This window comes from Erinaceus europaeus, chromosome 12 (genome assembly GCF_950295315.1).
Source record: "Erinaceus europaeus chromosome 12, mEriEur2.1, whole genome shotgun sequence".
In the NCBI taxonomy this organism is placed as follows: domain Eukaryota; kingdom Metazoa; phylum Chordata; class Mammalia; order Eulipotyphla; family Erinaceidae; genus Erinaceus; species Erinaceus europaeus.
In genome coordinates this window covers 100,292,964-100,319,330 of record NC_080173.1, presented here as the reverse complement: position 1 = coordinate 100,319,330, position 26,367 = coordinate 100,292,964, and the positions used below count along the sequence as shown (strand labels likewise).

Sequence of the window (26,367 nt, the reverse complement as noted above, 5' to 3'; positions counted from 1 at the left end):
GTATAATTCTGGACCAGAGTTCTGTGTCCCCATCCCCCTCCACTGGAAACTGCGGTGGTTGTTACAAGGTAACAGATACGGGTTGGCTATTATTTCTACAAATATATGTATATATTTGCCCATTTCCCCCCGTGGCCCTGTCTTCTCTTTCTTTCTAAGTCACAGCTACACCAGTTACTACTTTTGAATGTCCTTCCTTTTGTCCTTTTCTCTCTCTCCAGGTCCTGATGGAGTTGGAGTTCAGAGCCCTCTGGCCATCTCCTCTTAGCATTTCTCCCCCAACTGGGAGAGTGGACCAAAATTATTTTTTTAAAAAATATTTATTTATTTATTTCCTTTTGTTGCCCTTGTTGTTTTATTGTTGTAGTTATTATTGTTGTTATTGATATCGTTGTTGGATAGGACAGAGAGAAATGGAGAGAGTCAGGGAAGACAGAGAGGGGGAGAGAAAGACAGACACCTGCAGACCTGCTTCACCGCCTGTGAAGCTTCCCCCCTGCAGGTGGGGAGCCGGGGGCTCAAACCGGGATCCTTCTGCTGAAAAATTCTTTATGGGGAGCAGAAGATGGGAGTTCTGGCTTCTGTAATTCCTTCTCCACTAGGCATGGGTGTTGGCAGGTGGATCCATACCTCTAGCCTGTTTCTATCTTTCTCTAGTGGGGCAGGGCTCTGGAGAGCCCCACCTAAATTTTTTTATTTAAAAATTTCTTTAACCTTTTAGAACATTTTTGTGCGAGTTAAGATAGATGTGCACGTTAGCCGGGCTCTTCAGGGCATCGGCCATCAGTGTCACGGTCCTTCCCATCCACATTTCTTCTGGTCTGATTCTATAGCTCTCCATCTAGGGCTGTATAAGGTTCTGTTCACTTGTTAGTTGTTTTTTTTTATATATACTCTTTTAGTTTGGATTTCTTTATTTTATTTTTAAAAAATATATATTTATTTACTCCCTTTTGTTGCCCTTGTTTGCTTGTTGTAGTTGTTGTTGTTAGTGATGTCGTCATTGTTGGATAGGACAGAGAGAAATGGAGAGAGGAGGGGAAGACAGAGAGAGGGAGAGAAAGACAGACACCTGCAGACCTGCTTCACCGCCTGTGAAGCAACTCCCCTGCAGGTGGGGAGCCGGGGGCTCGAACCAGGATCCTTATTCCAGTCCTTGTGCTTTGCGCCACGTGGGCTTAGCCTGCTGTGCTACTGCCTGACTTCCAAGCTTGTTACTCCCCCCTCTCCATTTTTCTTTTCTATGATCCTGTCTTCACTTCCTTTCTTTGTAAAAACTATTGTATTGGTTAATTAGTACTGATTTATAAGATTATAATAGGGGTATAATTCCACACTGTTCCCACCACCAAAGGTCTGTGTCCTTATCCCCTTCCACTGGAAACTGCAGTAGTTCTCACAAGGTCACAGGTATGGGTTGACTTTATATCTCTAATCTATTTCTTTCTATCTATCTATTGGGTTTTTGCCATTTTTTTTCCCTATGGTTCTGCCTTCACTTCCTTTCTAAGTCACACCTACACCTATTAGTACTTCCAAGTAGACTTCTTTCTTCATCGTCTTCTCTTTGAGATTAAAAGGAACTGCCTGGGAGTTGGGCGGTAGCACAGTAGGTTAAGCTAACCTGGTACAAAGAGCAAGGACCGGCTTAAGGATCCCAGTTCGAGCCCCTGGCTTCCCACCTTCAGGGGAGTCGCTTCACAGGCGGTAAAGCAGGTCTGCAGGTGTCTGTCTTTCTCTCCCCCTCTCTGTCTTCCCCTCCTCTCTCCATTTCTCTCTGTCTTATCCAACAATGATGACATCATCAACAACAACAATAATAACTACAACAATAAAAAACCAACAAGGGCAACAAAAGGAAATAAATAAATATTTAAAAAATGGAAGTGCCTGGCTTCCTCAGGTGTTTTCCAGATTTGCTTTCCTTTCAGTGACGGTATAAAAACAAGCTTCCTGGTGACAGACACTTCAGGTCCTGGTGGAATGGGGGTTCAGAGCCCTCTGGTCATCTTCACCTAACATTTATCTCTCTGTGGATATGAATCAAGATTCTTTTTTTTAAATTTTTTTATATTTATTTATTCCCTTTTGTTGCCCTTGTTTTTTATTGTTGTAGTTGTTGTTGTTGCTATTGATGACGTCATTTTTGGATAGGACAGAGAGAAATGGAGAGAGGAGGGGAAGACAGAGAGGGAGAGAAAGACAGACACCTGCAGACCTGCTTCACCGCCTGTGAAGTGACTCCCCTGCAGATGGGGAGCCGGGGGCTCGAACTGGGTTCCTTGCACCAGTCCTTGCGCTTTACGCCATGTGCTACCATTCGACTCCCAGGATTCTTTTATTATTATTTTTTTAGATACTTATTTGTTTATTGGGTAGATACAGCCAGAAACTGAGAAGGAAGGGGTGGACGAGAGGAAGAGAGACAGAGAGACACCTGCAGCCCTGCTTCACCACTTGTGAATTGTTTCCCTTGCAGGTGGGGACCATGGGTTCGAACCTGGGTCCTTGTGCACTGTAATGTGTGCACTCAGCCAGGTGTGTCACCACGCGGCCCCATGAAGCAAAATTCTTTATGGGGACCACTAAGGAAAGAGAGAGACAGGCTGGGGGATGGATCCTCCTGCCAGGACGCGGAGGCCAAGCCGACAGACTCCCGAGAGCACTGCTCACCAGCTCCACTCTCCTGCTGCTTGAGTGTCTGTTGCCTTCAGTCTGACACTGGTCTCGCAGGCTGCACTGTCCAGCGACTTCACCTGCAGAAACATCACCGAGCCTCTGCCAGTCCTCTGCACGGCTCCCCCTCCACAGTGACGGTCTTTGAAAGAATTCTCAGTCTGCTCTCGTCTCTCCCCCGAGCTGAGTCTGTGAGCTCACAGTACTCACACCCCAGGAATCTGCTCTTAATCTTCTTCTTCTTCTTCTTCCTCCATCTCCTCCTTCTCCTCTTCATTCTCTTCCTCCTTCCTCTTCTTCTTCAGGGGATCGGGGGCTTGAACCCGGGTCCTTGTACACTGTAACATGTGCACCACTACCCACCTTCCTCTCACCTGCTTCTCCTACCTGCACACGTTCTCTTGAAAAGCCTTCACTCATGGCTCTGGAGTCATGTGACCACGAACCATGTGACAACAAATGAAATGCTTGTGCTAGTTCACAATCCAAAGACATTTTCAGGGGGACTGAGAACAGAAACACCAGGGCACAGGAGACCAAAGGAATCCGCAGCCTCTTCCCTCCTGTGGGCGGTGCAGTGCTTTCCAGGGGCCTAATCCTTGGTCTTTGTCATCTCCGAGTCTATCCAGCAGGTGTCGATCTATTCCTACAACCTCTGCTCCTTTCACAGCAAACAAGGACCTGTTTCTAACTGAGGGCTGGACCGCGCATATGGTCCAGCAGAGGCCAAGGCAGAATGAAAGGAGGATGTAAGCCAACGTAGTAGGTTTAAGAGCCTGGTCACTAGAGCACTCTAGATCCAGTGCTGGTAGGAGGCTCTGTGAAGCTGATTCCTCGGGTCACCCCAGGTATCTAGACGTGCTGGCCACTAGGAAACCAAATCGCTTGATGAGGCTCACTGTCTGCTGGACAGCTCCGGTCCGAGAGCCTCTCTCCCAGTGGCAAACTCCTGGCTGGGTCTGCAGCATCCTGGGACTCCTGGAACCCACTTTGAAAACCCTTCATCTGGGCTGGAGATAGCCCACTTGATAAAGCACGTGTCTTAGCAGGGTAAATCCTTAGATGTGAATCTCAGCACCACATGAGAGCACCACAGCGCCAGGGGAAGCTCTGTAAGTAGTGGGGCAGGGCCGTAGTGTCTGTCTGTCTATCTATCTATCTATCTAAGCCTATCTGAATTTTTTTTTTAAAGAAAAAAAAACCCTTGGGGTCAGGGTGGTGATGCACCTGGTTGAGTGCACATGCTACACTGTGCAAGCACCCGGGTTCGAGCCCCTGGTCCCCACCTGGAGGGGGAAAGCTTTATAAGTGGTGAAGCAGGGCTGCAGGGGTCTGTCTGTCTCTCTTTCCCACTATCTTCCTCTCTCCTCTCAATTTCTCTCTCTACCCAATAAATGAAGACAATTAAAAATAATTGAAAAAAAAAAGAATGAATGAATGAAACGGCATCACTGGGAGAGTAGAATTGCACATTCATAAGGTCTCAACAACACACACAAAAAAAAAAAAAGAAGAAAAGAAACTATTCATGTTACTTGTGGAGAAGTGAAGGCCCAGGCAGACAAATGAGTATCCAAATGATGGACTCCTGAGTTAGATTAGAACTCAGCTAGATTATAACCCATCTCTTCTATTGTTTTAAAATTTTATTAGTGGTTTAATAATGATGAAAAATACGATAAGATCACAGGGGTACAATTCCACACAGTTCTCACCACCGGAGTTCCCTGTCTCCTTCCCTTCATTGGAAGCTTCCCTGTTCTTTATCCCTCTGGGAGTCTGGACCAAATTCTTTATGGGGAGCAGAAGGTGGGAGCTCTGGCTTCTGTCATTGTTTCTCCGCTGGACACAGGTGTTGGCAGGTGGATCCACACCCCCAGCCTGTTTCTATCTTTCCCTGGTGGGGCAGGGCTCTGGGGAGGGGAGTTTCCAGACACACTGGTGAGGTCGTCTGCCCAGGGAGGTCAGGATGGTGTCATGGTGGCATCTGCAACTTGGTGGCTGAAGCACTCAGCTGTTCTATGCCGTATTTCCCCTCTTCTGTGCTGTCATGGAGGCCCACGAATAAATCCACAGGAGGACAGAGACACAAGACACCTCCATGGGCCTTTGAGCTCCTTCATCAAAAGAGCCACTGCTCCTTACTCCCTCCTCAGCAGAGGGGCTTCCTCAGCCCCCTCCTCTGCCTGACGTGGGCACTTTCCTGCTGGCTGCTGGGAGCCCTGGTCTGTGCTTTGCCCCTCTGGTTGGCTACCGCTTCCAGAGTGCTGACCTGCTGACCTGAGACCCAGCAGCCAGGGTTTCCTCTCCCTCCATCCAGCCCCACCCCAGTCTCCCAGGAGTCACAGCTGTGCTTCCCGGAACAAGCCAGCTCTTGCTGGAAGGATGAGCCAGCGAAGCCAGCTGGGCGTGTCACTTACCGCCAACATGCCCCTGCTCACGGAGGGTTCACGTCGCCCACAGGCCCCGCCTACAAGGACTGACGGTGTCCCGTGGCCAGTGACTCACTGGGGAGCTGAAAGCGTGTGCTGGTGGGCAACTTCTCTAAGTGGAGGCATGAATCAGCAGTGGAAAGGGAGGAGTCGAGGCCCAGCCCCTGCTTCACAGATACCCCTGGGCATCTGTTCCGGCAGCCTGCTCCTCATGCAGCACCCCCAGGGCCACATGCTCGAGGCAGGGCTGGAGGCCTGCACAAAACCTGAGTGGGCGTGTCTGTGTGTGTGTGTGTGTGTGTGCGTGCGTGTAAGTGTGTGGGGGCATGTGTGAGTGTGTGGGGGCATGTGTGAGTGTGTGTGCGCAAGTGTGTGTGTGAGTGTGTGTCAGCATGTGTGTGTGAGTGTGTGTGAGTTTGTGTGCTTGTGTGTGTGTGTGTGTGAGTGTGTGTATGAGTGCCTGTGTGTGTATGAGTGCCAGTGTGTGTGTGAGTGATTGTGTGTGTGTGGGGGGCAGGTGGGGTGCTGGGGGGCTGCCCAGCTGAGCTGTTCTTGTTGCTGACTGTTTTGCTCTCATCATAGTGGGTGCAGGCAAATTTGAAGTCACCCTCCTGGCCTTGGGCTGCTGGTCGGGGCGGGGGCTGGGTTGCTCTAGGCCCTCAGGATGGCCAGGGTTGTTTGGTCAGCCACTCCATCATATTTGTAACCTCATAGCCCTTTCTGAGGTCACAGTAGAGAACAGCATTGCCACGGGGCGGTGAGAGAACTCGTGCCGGCTGGCTCAGCAGTCACTTGGCACGGCCTCTGCCCAGTTCTTCCAACGCTGTCTGAATTTGGGCTCATCAGCCCCTGTCCCCGGGTGTCTATTTCTCTTCTGTGTAACACGTGCATGGATGATCTGTCTCTCTTTTAGAAAATATGTTCTATTTATTGTATAAAGACAGAGATATTGGGATGAAAGGGAGGTAGAGAGAGGAGGAAGAGGGAGGCCTGCCATACTGCTTCACTACCTGTGAAGCTTTTCCCATGCAGGTGGGGGCTGGGGGCTTGAACCTGGGTCCTGGTGTATGGCAAGATGTGCACCCAACCAGGTGTGCCACCACCTGGCCCCTAGTTTGTCTCTCTTACAAAAATCCCTTTCCCTCCACTTGCAGGGGGAGATATCAAGAGCAAGTGAAGCAGTCTCTCTCTCTCTCTCTATCTCTACCTCTCTTCACCCTCTCAATCTTCTCTTCCCTGCTTGTGGGGACTGGAGGCTCGAACCCGGGTCCTTGCTCATTGCTACATGTGCACTCAACCCGGTGTGCCACCACCCGGCTCCGCTACACTGTTTTCTAATATGAATTCTTCTCCTTTCTCACTTGCCCCGGCCAGCAGGGCGGTGAGCAGGGGCTAGGAACCTAAAAGATCTGGAATGACAGGGACAAGAGACACAAAAGAACGACAGCAAGTCAAGTTTCTGATCAAGCTGCAAAATTTTATTGTGAACACAGGCATTATAAGGCTTTGGGGAAGGGGGGGAAGTGCTGGAGGAGGAGGAGGGGGAGCAATCTTCAAAGGGGAATGTTCCTTGCAACATACAATGGATAAAATCATGTTTGCTACCACGACTATGTGTTGTGTCACTATTTCTGACAAATGGTCTACCTGAGGGGAAGATGGCCTGCCCAGGGGGGAGAATGAAACTTGTCTTGAGGACTTTCATTGTTTCAAAGCTTATCATCTATCAAGCAGAGAAATGGTTCCTGGCATCTCATCCCTTCGTTATAATTTAACTTGAGGCTGGCAATCAGGGTGAGGAGCAGAGACCCTAACAGCAGGTTTGGTGGGCATAACCAGAGGGGGTAAGTATTAACCCGATTCCTCCCGCGGGGTGGGTGCAAAAACCAATCTTCCCGCATCTTATAAGGTTCTCGGTGTCTTTTTGGGGAGGGGAGGCAGAGCCACAGTTTCCAGGGAAACAATTTTTTGTTGCTGACACCAACCTCCATGCAAATCAGGTTTGCTTCACGGGGGACTCAGAGGCAGACTATGTAGGGTCCTCCCCCTGCAGTGCTTTGCCTTGCACCCCTTACTGGTGTCCTTGCCCTGCCAAGGTTGGATGTCTCAATGCATAATTCTGAGTTTTATGCCATCCGAAAAGGAGGTCTGTCATCCTCAGGTTCAGCCAGGCCTCTATCAGCCAAATCAAGTCCATGATAATGTATTTGCAAAGGTTTTGATGCCAAGGAGTCAATCTGCCGTTTTATAAAATCAGTAATCTTATTAAAAATAAAGGGTCCTAAGGTAATCATTAACAAAAGACTAATCAAGGGTCCTACAATTGAGGGCAGCCAAGTAAAGAAGGGGGAATTCATCCATGATTGTGTAAAGGAAGGGTCATATCTCTTTCTCAAATCTCGACTAAGTGTTTGTAGGTTTATGACATTTTCTTCTATAACTCCTGATTCATTAATGTAAAAACAACATTCTTCTTGTAAAGCTAGGCAGGTTCCTCCCTTTTCTACCGTCAAAAGGTCAAGAGCTCGCCTATTCTGTAAAGTAACTTTTGCCAGTGATGTGATCTGTCTCTGTAATGACTCTAGACTATTTGTGGTGGAGTCTGTGACTTGCTGTAATTTGTCAGAAAATTCATGGGAGGAATATATAGAGTGTCCTAGCATGCCACCAGCAAGTCTAAGGGAAGCAGTCAGTGGATGTGATGTCCAGGGGAAGAAACACAGCACGTCTGGTCTTCTGGTCAGTGCCAACTGATGAAATTTTTCTTCTTCATAGAGGGTCGGCTGTGGAACAAGCAAAACTAGGAGGCAAGGACCAGGTAGAGAAGAATTGACATGAAAATATAGGATGGTGTTGTACCAAAACACAGAGGAGGTGCATACACATTAGAAGTTAAGGTGAGGTTCTTTGAACATCGAGGAATATTTTGAGAAAAGTGAGCAGTCAATAAACATGCAAAGATGAAGTCAGCAGTGGTAGGTCAGCAGAAAGAGACTTGGATAAGCTGGTGAGGTTAGCTGGAGTATATACTGCCACGGCGTCCTTTGTGGTAAGGACTTGCCAACAGGGACTCTGTGTATTTTGTAAGAGCAATAATGTCATCCACCATAATAAAAGGAAAACAAACATGGACATTCAGTGTTGAAAAAGAGAAAAAGGAAATATGTCTCTAACTGGAAGAGTGGGTGGCTTTGTCAATGAGATACAATAAATGGACAATTCGAATTTTTGTAAATATTAAAAAGGTTTAGTATGTTACTTCATTGACACTTTAGCCAACTGAATACTGGGGGGCGCATTCCCCTTCTTTTTTTTTTTTTTGAGCTTAAGGGTTTTAGTTTTTCTTGTTTGAGCTGTAGCCCACATAAATTTAGAAAAAATACCAACTGAGAAAAAAAAAAGTTTTTGTTTACTAAACATGGGCAGGTGAATTACATCAATCTGCCAGAGAGCATTGACTTTTATTAGTGGAGATTAATCTTAAAAGTCTGAATAGCAGGATCTTAATTAAACAATGCAGGAGCCAGTAAACTGCTCTCACTATGGCAGGTCAAGCATTAAAATTTTAAGAGGCTTGTAAAAAAATAAAAATTTTAGGATATGAATGACTTTAGGAGTAATCACACACCCATAAATAAAAAATGAAAAAATGTTTAGTGTTAAATCTTACCATATGAGCAGTCAGTTCTTCATGTGCAGATGTACCTATAATTATTTACTTAGGGAGAGAACTTGTACCAACTTAATTGATGATCTAATGGTTAGAATTGGCTTGAGTTCTTTCATATGATTTTAGAAGGCTCTTTATTAGAATATACCAATATGTTATAGAAAGTCAATACCTAATGTGTTGACATGATAAAATGTTTACCATTTTTAGCATTATTTTAAACTGATTAGACAATTTAAGTACAATACTATAACTTTAGTTTACTAAGATCTTTACTCATCACAAGGCTATCAAGAGTAAGCATAGATATAAAACTTAATAGATTTTGTTCCTTAGAACTCTAATATGGCAACTTAAAAGGCTAAAATAAAACCTCATAACTTAAATGTTCAAAATATTAATTTTGTTAAATCAGGATTTGCCAAAACAAATCTTCTATCAGACCAAAAACACCATTTGCCAAGAATAAATCTCTGACACTGTCTTAAAACAAACCAGATAATTTTTAAAAGCAGAAAGATATAAAGAGGAAAACCAGAGCAAAAGCCTCTGGCATGTAAATAATTAACATAACCACTGTGTTATCTTTTATTAACCCAAACCAGTCTTAAACAATTTTAAGTAAGATGTTAAACTTTGTTTGTTAGGATCTTTGTTTATCACAAAGCTATCACACCCTTAGGGCAGCTATGAACAAGGGTGGGTACACAACTTAATTGATCTTTCACTTTGATTTGGATAGGTAACTTAACAAGCTAAAATAAACCTTATAGCTGAAATGTTAAAATAAATTTTTACTGTTAACATTTCTTTTAGATGACCATTTTACACTAAATAATTTTGTTGAATCACATCTGTTGAATAAAAATTTTTTATCAGGCCAGGAATATGTTTAACCCTTTTTTTTCCTGGCAAGGCCACTGCTCTACACTGACTGGGTTATTAGAAAGCCAGTTCAAGCATGGAATTAACAAATTAACAAACAGTGGCAGTTGGTATTGGGGTGCTGGTAATATTTACAATTCTCACAAGAGTGAGAGAGACTGCAGAGGCATTTTACCATGCCTAGAGATCTCAGAAAATCTTTTAACTAATGAACTGATGCTGATATTAGCTATCAGAAGGACGAAACTGTACTATATTTTACTTTGGTAAAGGTGTGCCAACTCTATAAGTCGGGATCTTTAAAACCACATTTAGCTTAACTAAATCTTATTTAAAACTTAAAACAAACTTTAGTTACTTAGGGGTTAACACACATTAATGAAAACAAGGTTAGCACAGTCTTAAAACATACATTCTTGGTGAAAAGAAAAATTTTCCCTTTGAAAAGCAGCTTTCGGATTTCTAACTCACAGCCACCCAGCAGGGGCGTTTGTGGCTAAGAATGATTGACTGAAGTGTTTGCCAATCTGTGGAGTAGGAGCTCTGTGCCATGATTGGCTGTGCGGGTGGAACAGGCGGGCTCAGTTTACCGCCACGCAGAGAAAAATCTTTGGAAGTTCTTTTTCTGGGCTAAGGTACATTTTACAGTTTTAAAGAAACAAATCATTAAATTTCTATCAAAAGTGTGTACTGGTTCTCTGATTAATAGCTTTTAAGTTAAAGAGAACGTCTTGTTTGATTGATTTCATTTTTTCTCTAAATAGCTTGCTAGCCAGATAAGATCTAACTCAGAACTGGTTTAAAGCTTTCTGAGAGTAGAGGGAAAAAAGCTGGATCTTTTTTTTTTGCTGGCTAGTTTTAAGATAATGCCAAATCAAGAGCCCACAGTTTTTTTTTTTAACTAATTGTAAATGTTCTCATTTTTCTTCTATTAATTATCTAAGGGAAGCTGTTTTTCATGCTAGTTGAGTTTTAGCCTTGGTGGTCTAATCAGTATTATTGGCCAAGTCAAGGACCAGAGCACAAAACGGAGGGGCAGTGGTGTAGGGAGGCAGTCTGGACAAGGAAGAGCGTAGGGGTTAGGGTTAGCCAGTTTGAGCCTGGCTCCGAGTAACAGGGAAAGCCAAAACCGGTTTTGATTTGGATGGCTTAGTTTTAGTTTTAGGGATTGGGTTTTTTGGTGAGGCTAAAATGTAAGTTCTTCTGTAACTTCAGCTATTTCTTTCATTAATTGAAGCTGCTCTCTCCGGTCAGCAAGGACCTTGCAGAGGGTGGAAATTCCTGTAAGGGCTCCTGAGCGTGCCCGCCTGACAGAGGGATTTTCAAGAAGAGGGTCAGGCTGGAGAGCAGGGGCACGGATATAGGGAGGGGAATTAAAGGGAGGAGGACACCAATCAGGATTGTGGTATTTGGCAGCCTCTTTTTCTAGCAAAGCCTCATCCTCCGCAGGAAGTGCTTCAGGAGGGGGGGGGGTTTGTGGGAGGTTTTGTAAAACTGGATAGAGGCGGGGGAAAGAATGCTGGGTTTCGTCCTCATGTGAATTAGCAATAGGAGGGTCAATAAAGGGAACTTAAGTAAGTGAGGTGGGACCTGTAGGGAGGGGAACAGGGCTTTTACTTTCATCTGGTGCTGGGAGGCTTTTATTTTGACTGGGTACTTGGGGATCAAGATCAATAACCACAGAAGGGCATGGGGATGGGGGTCTTTGTCCTGGACGGCAGACGAGAAAGTTGCCAGAGGACCTTTTCACCCTCTGTAATAAGGTTTTTAATATCAGGGTGGTTATTATAGATTTTTAAGATATCATTAATTAAATTCCAGTAACAAAAGGCAGAAACAGGTACACGTTCAGGACCAAAAGACTGATAGTCATCAAGACAGTCACCAATTCTCCTCCAATGTTTCTCATCTATAGTGCCTTCCTGGGGGAACCAGGGGCAAATATTTCCAATATAGTCTAAAAACTTCTTTAATTCTTTCTTTTTTAACCCTAGTTCCTCGTGTCTTGAGTGACTCCTTGAGTCCTTTAATGAATAAATCTTATTTGCTAAATTCATGTCCCATGGTTTTGCTTACCTCAGCCGCTGTGAACACCCCTCCAGATGCGACTCACGGTCGGGTATTTCCGTGGCAATCTCTGCGAGTCTTTGCATTACTCCCTTGGCCGTGGTGACTCAGTGAATTCAGATAGGACTATCCTCTCGATCAGCGGAGTTCCTAGGTCCAGAAGGCTTCTTTGCCCCACACTCAGGCACCAGATGCCCCAGCCAGCGGGGTGGTGAGCAGGGGCTAGGAACCTAAAAGATCTGGAATGACAGGGACAAGAGACACGAAAGAACGACAGCAAGTCAAGTTTCTGATCAAGTTGCAAAATTTTATTGTGTTCACAGGCATTATAAGGCTTTGGGGAGGGGGGGAAGTGCTGGAGGAGGAGGAGGGGGAGCAATCTTCAAAGGGGAATGTTCCTTGCAACATACAATGGATGAAATCATGTTTGCTACCACAACTATGTGTTGTGTCACTATTTCTGATAAATGGTCTACCTGAGGGGAAGATGGCCTGCCCAGGGGGGAGAATGAAACTTGTCTTGAGGGCTTCCATTATTTCAAAGCTTATCATCTATCAAGCAGAGAAATGGCTCCTGGCACTCACTCTCTTCTTTTACTCCTAAGATGCAAATGTAATTCCCCTTGATTATGTGCTATAATTCTCTTATCTTATTTTGATTTAGTGGTTTTTTTTTCTTTTCAGTCTTTTCTGGTGTCTGCTTTTGCCTTGGTTTCTGGCCCTCCACTCTCCTCCTTGGCATCTATCCCCTTTGCTGTGCTCCACAGCCCTGTCACCTCACTCTTCACTCCTCGGAATGAGGTTGTGAATTCACCACTTTCATTGTTACCGTCGCTCTGAGTTTGTCGAGTCCCCGTGCTTCTCGTCAGCTCAGTGAGCATCTCTAGGGCCGTAGTTTTGAGTTCTCCACCAGGAGGTTTTGACAGTCTGGTTGAATTTGCAGTTTACTTTTACCTGTCGTTGTGATTCAATGTTTCAGGAAAATTGTGTTGTCTTCCTGTGACATTTGATTCTCCACAAAGGTGCAGGGGTGGTGGGTGGCAGGACCTTACCTGGGGACCTGAAGGCAGCCAAAGAGGCTGGGGCCTAGCTGCAGCAGGGCAGTCTGTACTGAGCTCAGGCTGGACCAGGCGTGGACAGAACTGGAACCGGGCTGAAGTGGCAGGTGGGGGCCTAGCTGGCAGGTGGGTGGTGGGTGGGCTAGAAGGTGGGCAGGGTGATGCTGAGAGGATAGGACCAACCTGGCATCGGGGGCCTCGCTGGATGCTGGGAGGTGGGAGTGACATCTGGCTACTAGGCAGGTGGGTCTGGAAGTAGGCAGCACCCAGCAGTTGCCACAGACAGTCGGCCCGCAGCCGTGGGTGGCCATGGCAGAGGGCTGCCTGTGTTGGCCTTGGTGGCAGAGGGAGGTGGAGTCGGTGGTGCTGAGAATGCAATTACAGAAGCCAGACCTTCCACCTTCTGCACCCCACAATGACCCTGGGTCCATACTCCCAGAGGGATAAAGAATAGGAAAGCTATCAGGGGAGGGGATGGGATATGGAGATCTGGTGGTGAGAACTGTGTGGACTTGTACCCCTCTTACCCTATGGTTTTGTCAATGTTTCCTTTTTATTAAAAACAAAACAAACAAACAAACAAAACACTGCCAGATGTCCTGGACACGAGCAGTGACTTCTGTGTGCCTCAGGCCAGAGACTTGCCCATGAAGGCAGGACAGGGTTTGGTGTTGTAGGCAGCTTGGGGCTGTGATTCTGCCTCTCTCTTACTCTCAGAAAGACCACGTCATGGCTTCTTTCACCCCCAATATCCAGAGGAAGTCACTCTGACCAGCGGAGACTGGAGGTGAAGTCCCCTCCTAGTGATTCTCTCTCAAAATGACAGGCTCCTGGCTTGTAGCAAGGGACATAGCTTCTTAGAGGGAGACGAACACAGTCCAGCCTGTCTCAGACTTGGATGCAAGAGTGCATTTTGGAGAACAGAGATGAGTAAAAGTTATCTGGGGGCCTTCGAATTGCCCTTCAAAGGCCAGGGGACTGTCCTGCTGGGCCCTGCCCCCTTTCCCTCTTGCTAAACTGTGATTACGTCATGAGCCATCATGGACACTGAGATCAGCATGATGGTGCTACAACTGACAGAGAAACAAGATAGCAAGAGCCTGGACTCCTAACGCCTCTTCAGGAAAGAACTGTCACATTCATTTCAACTTCTCCAGGAGAAAAAATGTGGGAAAAATGTAAAATATTTTGCTTGTTTATTGGATAAAGACTGGCAAAAATCAAGAGAGAAGGGAGAGCTAGAGAGGGAAAGAGAGAGACACATGTAGCCTTGCTTCACCACTCATGAAGCTTCCACTTGCAGGTGGGGACTGGGGACTTGAACCTGGGTTCTTATGCATGGTAATGTGTAAGCTTAACCAAGTGTGCTACCACCCAAACCCTGGAAAATTTTTTTTTAATAAAAAAACAACCTTTTATTTCCTCTTAGTTTATTGTGGTACTGGGGATTGAACCCAGGGCTTGGGAGTCTCAAGATTGAAAGTCTTTTGTGTAGTAACCACTATGATATTCCCTTCTGGCATCAAATCTGTCTTTTTTTTTTAAATATGTTTATTTATTTTCCCTTTTGTTGCCCTTGTTGTTTTCAATGTTGTTGTAGTTATTGTTGTTACTGATGTCTTCATTGTTGGATAGGACAGAGAGAAATGGAGAGAGGAGGGGAAGACAGAAAGGGGGAGAGAAAGACAGACACCTGCAGACCTGCTTCACCGCTTGTGAAGCAACTCCCCTGCAGGTGGGGAGCCGGGGGGCTCAAACCGGGACCCTTATGCCGGTCCTTGTGCTTTGCACCACATGCGCTTAACCTGCTGCACTACCATCCGACCCCCCTTCTTTTTAAAAGCTTTTTAAAAGTTTGTTTAAGGCTTTTATACCTCAGACTCCAAAATCTCAGAATCAATGCCCCACATCACCATAAACCTGAACTGAGCAGTGCTCTGGTGTCTGTCTTGTTTATATATCTCTATCTTTCTCTCTGAATCTCTTCTGTGAAAATAAAGCAAATTATATCTATATCTGTATCTATATCTATATCATCTATATCTGTATCTATATCTATATCTATATCTAATCTATATCTATATTCTGCTTTAGCTTTTTGGCCAGGGCGCCTGAGTCACTCTGGTGTGTAGGGCCGGCCAGCCTCCTCACCTGGAGCTCGCTCACGTTTGGTCTCCCTGGGTCACTGGGTGCCAGTCATGCACAGAGAACAAATAGCCTCCCTGGGAAGGGGCCTGTGCAAAGGGCAGTTTCCGCCAGGAAGGAACAGGTGGCGGAAGCAGGGCAGCCCTGAAAATAGTTTACCTGCGGGATGGGAGTCAGCAGGCTGGGCCTACCCTGTGTCTTTGGAACCAGAACCTGTGTTTTAACAAATTCTAGCTGCTGCACACAGACAGGTGGTTTGAGGACCGTGTGGTTTACCCCACTGTGGTCACTGTTTTTCTTCTTTGCAGATGAACCTGATTCTGTGACTCGAGAGAAAGGTCACCACCTGAAGGCATCAAAAAGTAGGGCCAAGCGGACGGCACAGAGGGGAGGACCTGGCTCACAGGCTCTTGCAGTCACCTCTTCCCTGCACCCAGGAAGTCACTCATGGTTTACAGAAAACCTTCAGTTCCCCACATCACACCATGAGGAGCTCGGGGTTGTCTTGGGGCTCCGGTTTTTGAAAAGCCAAGTTCCTATCAACGGCAACTGACTTCACCTCAACTGCTCTGTCTCTAGACCCCAGAGGGTCAAAAGCTAAATGAAATTTTAACTCAGAAGAGTTAGGTGAAGGGAGTCTATAGTCATTATTATTATTTTAGTTGTCACCAAGGTTATCACTGGGGCTTGGTGTCAGCACTGATAATGCACTGCTCCTGGTGGCCATTTTTTCCATTTCATTGTCAGGACAGAGAGAGGAGGGAGAAGCAGAGAGGGAAGAAGATTGACATCTGAAGATCTGCTTCACTATTCACAAACCGCCCCCCCCCCCAAAGGAGGGGAATGGGGACTCAAACCTGGGTCCTGGTGCATGGTAACACCTCCGCTTGAGTGTGAAACTGCTTGGCTGCCTCCACAGTCATTGTGAAACCCTGAGGTGTCATAAAATAGCTCATCCTTCCCGGAAGCCTTCTCTTTCTGCTTTGAAAGGGAGGTGTTTCTGTACCTTGCTTCTGCAGCTAGCTGTCGTACACAGCTCCTCTGTGCTTCAGACTCGATTACCTGGTAAGGTCACACCCACTGGTACAAAGCTCCAGGAATGGTCCTTCCTAGTACTTCTGTTTCATTCAGAGAGTTGGGTGAGGGAAAGAGAAAGAAAATGTCTTCCTGGAAACTAGTTCTTGAGGCAATACCAACTGCTTTCAATTAAAAAAAATTATTCACTTACTGGATAGAGACAGAGCGAAACCAAGATGGGAAGGGCAGATATACAGGGAGAGAGAAAGAGAGACACCTCTGTGCTTGCTTCATTGATCGTGATGCTTCCTTACCACAGGTGGGGGACCTGGGTCCTTGCGCATTGTAACAGGTGTGCTCAATTTAGTGTGGTACCACCCAGCCCCTTTGGATTCAATTATTTAAACCACTGGTGGGGAAATTCAGCCCATGGATTGAAATCATGTGGTCTGGCCCTGCCAAGGCAACCTGGCTTTTGTTTGCCATAGCAATATTAAGGGCTTATTTTGAAGCTGGTGATTTTGAATGGCCTGTGAAGGATGATGTGCATGTCCAGATGGACCTGGGCAGAGAAAAAGGCTCCCCACCCATGGGCCCAAATCACTGGTGAACAGCCAGCTCCAGCAAGGAAGCCAAGAGTGAGCGCTATAGACATGAGTCTGGGAGTCAAGGTCACCAAGTGTGAGGGCTGTAGACATGAGTCTGGGATTCAAGGTCACCGAGTGTGAGGGCTATACACATGAGTCTGGGAGTCAAGGTCACCGAGTGTGAGGGCTATAGACATGAGCCTGGGATTCAAGGTCACCGAGTGTGAGGGCTATACACATGAGTCTGGGAGTCAAGGTCACCGAGTGTGAGGGCTATAGACATGAGCCTGGGATTCAAGGTCACTGAGTGTGAGGGCTATACACATGAGTCTGGGATTCAAGGTCATCAGGTGTGAGGGCTATCGACATGAGTGTGGGATTCAAGGTCACCAAGTGTGAGCGCTATAGACATGAGTCTGGGATTCAAGGCAGCCAAGTGTGAGGGCTATAGACATGAGTCTGGGATTCAAGACGCTCTTACTTCAAAGCCTAGGATCTGCTCTTAGCTGACTTCTGACATGGACGGGTTTCTAACTGCTCTCAGCCTTTCACTGAGCTGCCAACACTCTCTAGATAAGTTCCAGCAACGCTGCAGGTTACCTGGGCTTCCTCCACTGCACGCAGGAATGATGATGATGTTATTGATCGGTGCCAATAACAGTGCTCCCAGAAACAGGTATAGCTGTGGGATCAGACACTTAACTCTGTGTATAGTCAAATCCCTTTTTTAAAATTTCTTTTCTTTATTTATTGGATAGAGACAACCAGAAATCTAGAGGGTAGAGGGAGGTAGAGAGGGACAGAGCAAGAGAGACCCCTGCAGCCCTGCTTCACCACTGGCAAAGCTTTCCTCCTGCAGGTGGGGACCAGGGGCTTGAACTTGGATCTGAGTTTTGTAATACGAGTACTTTACCAGGGTCTCCAAAAGTAAAGCTGTTCTTTGACTGGTCTCGCATGCGGTTGTAGAAAGATAGTGGCTGGGACTAGAGCCATCTGGAGAATTGGACACTACTCTGTAGACTGGACTGGGAAAATCCAAGGCTGGTTGGCTAGACTCACCTAGCCATCTAAAGAGCCTTACATTCCCTTTCTCATCTTTCTTACTTCTCTTTCCTTCTTCCTTCCATTCATCTATCATCCATCTATCCACCCATCCATGCCTCCATCCATCGCTCATTCACACCCTCTGTGTAAGCTCTTTCCAAAGTGGCTTCACAGTAGCCAGACTTCTAACATGGCAGCTGGTGTCTTGGAGGAAGTGTCATGCAGCATGTCTCCTAGCACACTCTACTGATCAAGACCTCAAAGCTCACCTCAGACCAGACGCTAAAGAAGAGGATGCAGACTCTGCCTCTGGTGGGAGACGTGTCAAAGTGTTTACAAGCGTGTTTCAGAGTCCCAAAGGGACAAGGATGAATCCGTGGATCCTGGGGACATTTTTCCTTTTCCTTCTGATTTTTATTTGACAGAACAGAGAGACACTGCGAGAGGAGCGGGAGAAAGGTAGATACCTACACACCTGCTTCACCGCTTGTGAAGTATCCCTCCTACAGTTGGGGAGCAGGGCTTGAACCGGGTTCCCTGCGCTTGGTAATATGTACTTAACCAGGTGCCTGTGTCCCTCTTTTTTAAGTTTTAAAAAGTTTATTTACTTAATTTTTTTTTTTTTTTGCCACTAGGATTGTTTCTGGGGCTCCATGCCAGGTGAACTCCCGCCTGGCCCTCAAACCTGGCCCTCTCACCATGAGACTTGACTGAGGTTCAGTATGACAGACAGTAACCACCTCTGACCATTGTGATCATTTTCCAGACCAAGTGAAGGATCCATCCTATTTCTGACAGTGTGTAAGCTTGTGTCAAGTGAAAAGTGGCCCAAGCTTTGGTGCTTGGGCCGGGGGACTAAGCCATGAAAGGCTAAAGGTCTAATTTAGAACAGACAGAGGAAACATTCTTCACCGCCTCCTCAAATCTAGACCAGCAACAAGACCACTTAAATTATAAAGGGTCCAAGTCTGTGTCTTCTCAAAACACTAAGGCTATTTCGGTGACCCGGTTCACCTCTGACACCAGCGGAGTGGCAACAGCTGTGTTTTGCTTTCCCCAATAAACTATGAAAAGCAATAAAACTTACCTGAAAAATCAACAAAATACGACCAGGATCCCTTCAAAAACTCACCAAGCCACACGTGAGTACAGACAGGTGTGGCTCGTGGACAGAAAGGGGCTGAGGGAGAGATTCCTGGGGCTGAAAGTCCGGACTCAGGGATGGCTGGTGCCAGTCTGGGAGTTTGCCAGCTGAGATACATGACTTCTGGGTCTGAGTTTTAGCAACAAAAAGACTGTTTTTTTTTTTTTTTTTTAAAAAAAGTCACCTAAAACTAACCAGTTTATAATTGTGGGTTCTCAAATCTCCATTGTTACTGCCCCTCAGAGGCTCAGACAGCAGCAGGAGGCCCCTATACTGACAGCAGGATAGAATTCACCCTCCCATCCCTGAATTCAGGCAGTACCGCCTGTCGTGCTTCCTCTTTGGGAGAGGAAGGATCAAAAGCCCCACTGTTCCCTGCCCTGTGTATTCCCAGGGGACAAGCCTGACCTACTGAGCCTTCCATCAGAGAAGGAGCCTGGCTGTAAAAACCTAATGTATCCAGCCACTGCCACCACCGTCCTGCGCTGAACCTTCCTTCCCTGTCCTTGGATGTTATCTTGTTGTAGCTCAATAAAAATGAACATGTTCTTTCTATGAAACCATAGTCGAAAGCTTCCATATCCTTCCTTCCTCCCTCCCTCCCTCTTTCTTTCTTTCTTTCTTTCTTTCTTTCTTTCTTTCTTTCTTTCTTTCTTTCTTTCCTTCTCTCTCTCTCTTCCTCTCACCTCCTTATTCTGTCCCCCTTTCTCTTTTTTCTTCCTTTTCTTTCCTTTCTTCTTTCTCTCCTCTTCTTTCTTTCTCTCTCCCTTTCTCTCTCCCTTTCTCTCTTTCTTCCAAGAGACCAGAGCTCTGCTCACACAGAGTGTATGGTAGCACCAGGGGCTGACTCCATGTGGAGTTTCAGGAGCGGGTCTGCAAGTCCAGTGCACTGGTGCCGGGGGCAGTGCTGGCCCTAAGGCTTCAGTTCCTCTGAACAGTCTAGCCCCCACTTTTTCTCCCATCCCCAGTAACTGCCAGGCTTTGGACCTAAACTGTGTCCTTAACTGAGGCTCGGAGAGGTTAAGGTCACCACACGTGTTTCTTAACCCAGACAGACAGATCGCTGTGCCCCAGCAAACTGCGGTCCATATATATCAACACAGTATTCTAGAAGAACACAAAATAGAGATCATGTGAGTCCAGGCCTTCTGAACAATACTGCGCATGTTTTCTGGTTCTTGCTTTAAAACATATGATAAATACACAGTACAAAGAATATAAAAATGCCCCTTCAAGATGGGACATTATTTGTGATTTTAACTTTCTTCTTTGTGACTTTCCAGATATCCCACAATGCCTATTTTTTGTGATTGAAGTAAAGGACTAGCTTCTGAAAGCCTCGCCTTGGTGATCGTATCTGAGGCTGGTGTAGAGCAAGGCCCACAGGGGCTGTGAGTTGGGGGACTGGTGGGAGGTGGGCAAAGCCAGAGTCAGGGCAACTTCACGAAAGAGTGTCTGAGGGCATGACATGACACACCCAGTTGAGTGAACATGCTACAACGCACAAGGCCCCTGCCCCTACCTGCAGTGGTGACGCTTCAGGAGTGAGAGTGTGAATTAGGTCTTGAAGTGCAAAAGAAGCTAAGAGCATAATAAGGGTCCTGGCTACTTCTGACTCGCGGCTGTAAGCACGGTCTGCTCTTGGGAGTCCTTCTTTGAGCCTCTTTGCCAAGTCAGCCCTGTCTCTCTGGGTGGGAGCCTTTCTAGGAAGAAAAGACGTGACATCACCTCCACCATCTTCCTGAGGACTCCCTGACATCTTTGAGAGAGAACACTCCCTCCCACGCGGCCATAGAGGTCTCTGACCCCCACAATCTGAAGCGAGGGATTGAGGTGCTGTGGGCAGCCCTGCAGTTTGCAAAAGCCACGCTGGAAACACTTGCAGTGCTGCAGTGTTGCGAGGTCCTTCCTGAGCACTGAGGGCTCCTGAGCCTCTTAGCTGCTCTGGGCCCTGTAGAGAACTTCAGGCTTGTTCACGGACATGACCCCAGACAAGAGCTGGCAAGATCCCTGGGAAAATAAAATTGGAACAAGAGGCATCAGCCTTTCCTCTGAAGGCAGCTCCCACCTCTCAGATTCTAAAAGGGAGAAGAAGAAAAACCCCTTGTGTTAGTGGGATTTTGGGCTGTGGAATTTCCCCACAGCCTCTGGAATCTCTGTGTCCTTGAGTGTGAGCAGTGTCATCTCCTATGTGAGGGATAATTAGAATTTCCGACGTTCCTGTGGCCAGAGGGAAGAAATGGCCTCCCCTTCTTCCTTTTAATTTTTTAAAACTATATATTTTAAAATTTTCATTGGGCCTGGTGGTGGTGCACTTGGTTAAGTGCACATGTTATAGTGCACAAGGACCCAGGTTCAAACCCCTGGTTCCCACCTGCAGGGGGAAAGCTTTGCAAGTGGTGAAGCAGGGCTGCGGGTGTCTCTCTGTCTCTCTCCCTCTCTGACCTTCCCTTTCAATTTCTGACTATCTCTAGTGAGTAAAAAAAAAAAAAAAAGATTCCAAGTGGGAATATATTAAAAATATATATATGTTCAAAAATATTTATTTAATATTGGATAGAGACAGAGAGAAATTGAGGGGGAGTGGGAGAGGGAGGTAAAGCAGGAAAAAGAGAGAGAGAGGGGGCGTCTGTCTGCAATGGATTGTCACAGCTGGACATACTGACACAGAGAGCTTGGGGCCAGCAGATAGCTCACCCAGCTGAGCACATGAACTACTGTCTGTGGGAACCCAGGGTTTAAGCTTCCTGTCACCTCATGGGAGCTTCTGCAGTGCTGGGGTGGGGTGGGCGTGAGCTACAGGAGTGGGGGCAGTGCTGTGGTGCTTCTCCTCTCTCTCTCCCTAGCTCTGTCTCTTACCCTGTAGCTAGAAATAAGTAAATAGATGAATAAAGAAATAAAGACAAGTTGTATCTGGGAATGGTGGAGTCATGCAGGCCTAGAGCCTCCACAAGAACCCTGGTGGTAAAACAGAAAACAAAACCAACCAACAAACAAACGAAAGAAATGACCAGACACAAACAAAACTACCAGAAACAATCTTTCCGCCTTTGCGTTCTACCAGTGGGCTGCAGAACTGTGACTTGTTTGAAAGCTTATTAAAAGTTAAACTGCTCTCTCCCCACCCCAGCTCCACATTTCCCATTCTCTAGGTTGGCAAGGTTTACAAATTCTCCCACTGCCCAAGTGTAAACGGGGAACCTGAACAGAAGCCATGACACCTGGGCTGTAGGGAAACAAGGCTTTACTGGCACCCACCCAGCATCAGCTCACGCGGCAAGTTCTGGGCCCCGAATCTCAGCAGTTGCTTCTTCGAGTGAAACAGTCCACAAAGGAAGGCTGGCCAGTGACTCATGGTTGGGCTTGCGAGGGCCCTGGGTGGGCAGAGGTAGTCAAAGGGTTAAAGCTCTCAGGGCCATCCAAAGATGAAGGACGATTAAGTGTGGGATTTACAGATGTCCTGAAAAGCCGGTACAGATATTTGTAATGATCTTGATACACCACTTCACATAAACACAACACTTTTAGCTGGAGCTGCGGACTGTCCAGGGCCTGATATTCATGACAGCGGGTCCCCATAGCAGGCAGGTTATTCTCAGACACACTGTGTCTCACGCTGTCTGTGAACATGTCCATCCTTCCCTCCAGCACCCTTTTCCTCTTGGCTATCCCCAAACATGAGGTTGGGCCTTTGTGGCGCTCACCTTGGCTGCCGCTTCCTCCAGAGGCTGAGAGCATCTTCCCGAGCCTGGCTGAGTAAGCAGGCTTCCTCTTATTACACTCGGGCCTGCCAGCCAGAGCTTCGGGCCTCTCTAGCCCGGGCAGTTGTCCTAGAGCCTCACTGTCAAGCCCCAAGGCTTCAGCTCCTCTAAACAATGTAGCCCTCACTTTTTCTCCCATGGTTACAGGATCCTGCAGACAGAGACACGTCCCGCCCACCCCTGCCCAGAGAGCTGGGCCTGCAGGTGGCAGGGGTGTGCCTTGTGCTGCCCACACTTGGTAGGGAAGCCTCTTTGTGTGGCTGGCAAAGGGACCACATTGGTTTTCAGGCGTCGCCTCTGCTAGAGACTTCTGAAGCCAGAGGCAATGTGACCCATGTGGTCTGTACACAGTGCTTACTGAGCCGGACTGGTGCTTCCAGGTTGCTGGTTGGTGGGGGGAGGATGAAGTAGGGCAGATGAAACAGAGGAATCTGAGAGATTGAGCATTCCTGCCCCAGGGACCGGGTGGTGGTGACCTGGTCGAGCACACACACACACAAGGACCGGGGGTTCAATCCCTCAGCCCCCACCTGCAGAGGAAAGCTCACCGGCGGTGAGGCAGGGCTGCACTCTGTCTCTCTCCTTCCCTATCTTCCTCTTTCACTCAATTTCTGTCTTTTATCCAATAAATAAATAAAGATAATTTTAAAATTGCATTCCTGACCCTTACCTGCTCTGTTATGTCCTCTCTCTCTCTCTCTCTCTCCCTCACATTCCCTCTCCCTCTCTCTCTCCTTTTAGTCTGTGCATACAAGCCACAGAGAAATGAGGGCTGACAAGCCTTCTTCTCATCACTTTGACACACCCAGTAGTTGTCTGGCTCTTCATGGAGGGGCATTTAGATCTGCCCCCCTCTGTGCACGCTGTAAAGAGGGAAATACAACTCCAACCTTCCAACCTGGCCTCGGAGTGAGCGATAGCAGTGCCTTCTGCCTCAGGCATGACCAGTGCCAGGTGAGAGGCGAAGCTGCTCTCTTGAGTGCCAGTCTAGAAGACAAAGCTGTCACCCTCTCAATCCAGTCTTGGGCTCTATTCTTTGATTTCATCAGAGCACTGCTAGTTCTAGCGTTTGGTGGTGTGGGGCTGGAGCCTCAGACATGAAAGTCTGTTCCACAGCCACTGGGCCATTTGTTGAGTAATCTTTTTACTTAGTCTCCCCTGGAGATAGGAACAAAACATAATTCTCTCATTTTTTTTTTCTGCTTTTCTAAAAAGAGAACTTCCTCCCATGATTCTGGTGAGTAGCTGCACATTCTTTCTGGAATGAGAAGCTTTGAAGAGGAAGAAACAGTTTTGATTTTAAACAGGCACACCCCACTCTGCGATAGCTACCAGTGTCCTGGAGTCAGCGCTTCTATGGGCTCAGCCTGCCTGCAGGAGACAGTGGCTTCTCTGCTAAACTCAGCTCCCTCACACATTCTCTGAGGAGAAAGCACTCAAGTGTAATGACTTGGGAGTTCAGCTTTTTATTTTTTTAAATATTTATTTATTTTCCCTTTTGTTGCCCTTGTTGTTTTTAAATTGTTGTTGTAGTAATTATTGTTGTCATTATTGATGTCATTGTTGGGTAGGACAGAGAGAAATGGAGAGAGGAGGGGAAGACAGAGAGGTGGAGAGAAAGAGAGACACCTGCAGACCTGCTTCACCACCCATGAAGCGACTCCCCTGCAGGTGGGGAGCCGGGGGCTCGAACAGGGATCCTTATACTGGTGCTTGTGCTTTGACAAAAATAGCTCTGATTAGTGCCTTCACACCCTGTCCAGCCATGGAATCACTGGGTCCTAGGTGTGAATGATTTTTAAAATTTTTTTAAATTTTTCCTTTTGTTGCCCTTTTTCTAAAATTCTTATTGTACTTATTATTGTTATAGTTATTGATTTTGTCGTCGTTGTTAGGTAGGACAGAGAGAAATGGAGCAAGAGGGGAAGAGAAAGACAGACACCTGCGGACCTGCTTCACCGCCTGTGAAGCGACTCCCCTGCAGGTGGGGAGCCGGGGGCTCGAACCGGGATCCTTATGCCGGTCCTTGCTCTTTGTGCCATGTGCACTTAACCCGCTGCGCCACCGCCCAACTCCCTGTGAATGGTTTTAAGATCTGAATGCAGCTGTAGAAGGCCCCCAGAAAGGCTGTGGTTCCCTCCCCACCCCACCAGCAGAGAATAGCTGGCTCACCTTGTCACATGGTCCTCTCTGATACTTGTGCCGGGAGTCATGAAGCACCAAATGTCAGCTGAGTGTCTGATCAGAACACAGTCACATGCCAGTGACAACAAGAACTGTGGGAGAAGCACAGAGTGAGGAGAAAGGTCGGGGGCCGGGCAGTAGCACAACTGGTTAGGTACACAGAGTACTAAGCTCAAGGACCCACACAAAGATCTGGGTTCAAGCCTCCCACTCCCCACCTGCAAGGGGGAGTCGCTTCCCAGGCGGTGAAGCAGGGCTGCAGGTGTCTGTCTTTCTCTCTCCCTCTCTAGCTCCCCTTCCCCCTCTCAATTTCTCTCTGTCCTAACCAATAAGATGGAAAAGATGGCCTCCAGGAGCAGTGGATTCGTAGTGCTGGCACCAAGCCCGGCAAGAACCCTGTGGAGGCAAAAAAAGAAATGTCTATAATGAGTTACCAACAAAGCAGTTTCAGTTCCTCTTCTTAAACATATACGAAAATAAGAAAGACTGCTTCGACTCATAGAGGCTGTTCTCGCTGGCAACACTATTCTGCTAAACGTAGCATGAGCCAAGACCCAGACATAGATGTTTGGAGCATAGAAATGGTTCTGTTACCTTGCCCTCACCCTAAAGCAGGGATAATATCAACTGTCCCAGTCTCCGAAGGGAAGCTGGGGTCTCCTGCCCTGCCACTGGAGGAAGATGGGTCCTGACTGAGTGCAGCCTGCAATGTGACCATGAGCTACGAGCTCAGACCGATAGGGGCTCAGAGGTCACACAGGCTCTGGTGCTAAATATAAATATAAATATAAATATCTATGTGGGCACTGGGTCAGGTGGCTGGGGCTGAATAGTTAATTTTACCCACAGAATTGTTTTTCAAGAATGGGAGCTACTCTTTGCCCTGATCCAACTTTCTAGCCCTTTCCTCTACTCTGACACCATTTTTCTCAGACAATAATTTTATCCAGCTTCAGGCTAGCTCTCAAACTCAAGCAAAAACTACCACAGTTTGTGCCCCCAGGACTTCCTAGCTTTCTTCTACACTTTCTTCTTCTAGCGTTTGCCCTTCTTCCGTAGCCAGTCAACAGCGTCAGGTTGAAAGCTGTCAGGAGCTGCTTGTTGCTGGCTTTGAAAGTGACTGGGATCCATGTGGATTCAGTTGACTAGGAAGGATCGTCAGTTTCCCCAATGAATGGGTACTCATGGGATGCACCACGAGAAGGTCGATCCAATGCATCCCAAAGCAGCAGCTGGACAGCTGCCTCTGCTGCAGGTCGAGGGGGTGTGGGGGGGTCCTTCCTTCTGATCTGTAGGGGCCTGTGATTAGCTACTCACTGCACCCGAGATGCAAAACACAAAAGTGGCCACGCTCAGGAGACGCCCATGGCTCACGAAGATGGGAATTCTTCAGGCCTTAGCTGCACAAGAAGAAAAGCTACCAGGCGACTGTGTTCTCAGGGGCAGCTTCCCAGAACAGTGGGAGTCCAGACTGGTTCCTGCAGAGGAAATAGGACCTGGGCAGGCAGAGAGAGTGGTGCAGGTGCTCCAGAGAGAGCAGGACTGAAGGGTCAGAGGCACAGAGCAGGGGGTCGGGCAGTAGCGCAGTGGGTTAAGCGTGCGTGGTGCCAAGCGCAAGGACCTGCGTAAGGATCCCTGGCTGCCCACCTGCAGGGGAGTCACTTCACAGGCGGTGAAGCAGGTCTGCAGGTGTCTGT

General features: G+C 47.2%; 2 long non-coding RNA genes across 3 annotated transcripts; one reads left to right on the top strand and one right to left on the bottom strand.

Moving 5' to 3' along the window:
* Window positions 1-15,245: 15,245 nt before the first annotated feature.
* On the top strand, window positions 15,246-18,882 carry LOC132542112 (uncharacterized). The gene is made up of 2 exons (XR_009553260.1): window positions 15,246-15,998; window positions 18,217-18,882. It is a non-coding gene; the product is annotated as an uncharacterized LOC132542112 (long non-coding RNA).
* Window positions 18,883-19,659: 777 nt separating this feature from the next.
* On the bottom strand, window positions 19,660-25,066 carry LOC132542113 (uncharacterized). 2 transcript variants are annotated; one of them, XR_009553261.1, is made up of 4 exons: window positions 24,997-25,066; window positions 24,659-24,762; window positions 21,984-22,185; window positions 19,660-20,735 (listed from the first exon to the last, which is right to left on the bottom strand). It is a non-coding gene; the product is annotated as an uncharacterized LOC132542113 (long non-coding RNA). The 2 variants fall into 2 exon arrangements; XR_009553262.1 differs by lacking the exon at window positions 24,997-25,066 and adding an exon at window positions 24,889-24,990.
* Between the last annotated feature and the right edge of the window lie 1,301 nt (window positions 25,067-26,367).